Raw genomic sequence first — 1,061 nt, forward strand, 5'->3', positions numbered from 1 at the left:
TATCGCGACGATCGGCTCACTTCGTGTCGTGGCTGCGAGCTAACAAGTCGTATATTTCATTTGTGTCTTCAGTTAGCATTTTTCTTTTGTATTACACGCGAGACTCAATAAATTTTATTTTTCAATTGTGTTTAAATAAAATCATTGTGTATATCATATATGTGGTAACTTTATCGAGCATCCTGACTCTGATTTATTAATTAAATTCACAACAATAGTAACTTTATATCTGCAGGAATATACTACTATTCTATCGATCTTCTAAATGAAGTTTTAGAGTTTTTCTTTGTTCTATGTTGCATTATTCGCCTACTGTTGCAGTAAATCAATTTCGAAGTATTATATAAATATGATATAATATATTCAACGTATGTTTCCTTTATAATTAATATTTTGAGTTTAATTAAAGTAGTGCAAACGTTATTTTATTTAGAATATTTTTTCTTCGTGAGTTGTTAATAAAGGCAAAAATTTTATTGTGAAATAAAGTAAATTTAAATTTTATATATATTCCCAATGTCACTGAATGCTTCCTTCGTCGGAAACAAAATATGTAGCTAATGTATCTCGCGTTGTCTTGTAGCAGCAACTGTACCAATGTTAGCCCCAACTCGTCCTAAAGGACTAATGAAGCCATTTTCTCTTATTTCTCTTCATCAATTCCCTGCTATTATTTGACCATTCAGTTCTTGATCTATCATTCCTTCATAAAAATAATAACTGTTATTCAAATTGGTGCTTATAATGTAATTATGGAAACAAGTAATCACTTGCAGTTTTCTCGATAGTATTCAATTTCAGAGCTAAAGGTTTCTGTAGTATTCGCCATCGTGCTACAAGAATGTCAAAAGCATTTTCGACAACTCGACGTGCTCTTATTAATCGGTAATTGAATACTTTTTGCTCATTATTTTAAAACGACCTTGCTTTCGACGAATACGCGGATTAGCTCGCCGGGTGAGCTCTGAAGACTCCGGAAGAGCGAGACGGTACAAGTAGAATTGAGAGATGTGAAGACTATTTAGATGCTGATACTAATATATATATATATATATATATAT

The 1,061-nt window shown here is 31.7% G+C and overlaps 1 pseudogene; it reads left to right on the top strand.

Moving 5' to 3' along the window:
• Positions 1-752: 752 nt before the first annotated feature.
• The window catches only part of LOC105461069, a 5,967-nt pseudogene continuing 5,658 nt past the window's right edge, over positions 753-1,061 (top strand).

The sequence above is a fragment of the Wasmannia auropunctata genome, unplaced genomic scaffold (assembly GCF_000956235.1).
Source record: "Wasmannia auropunctata unplaced genomic scaffold, wasmannia.A_1.0 LD336101.1, whole genome shotgun sequence".
Lineage (NCBI taxonomy): Eukaryota > Metazoa > Arthropoda > Insecta > Hymenoptera > Formicidae > Wasmannia > Wasmannia auropunctata.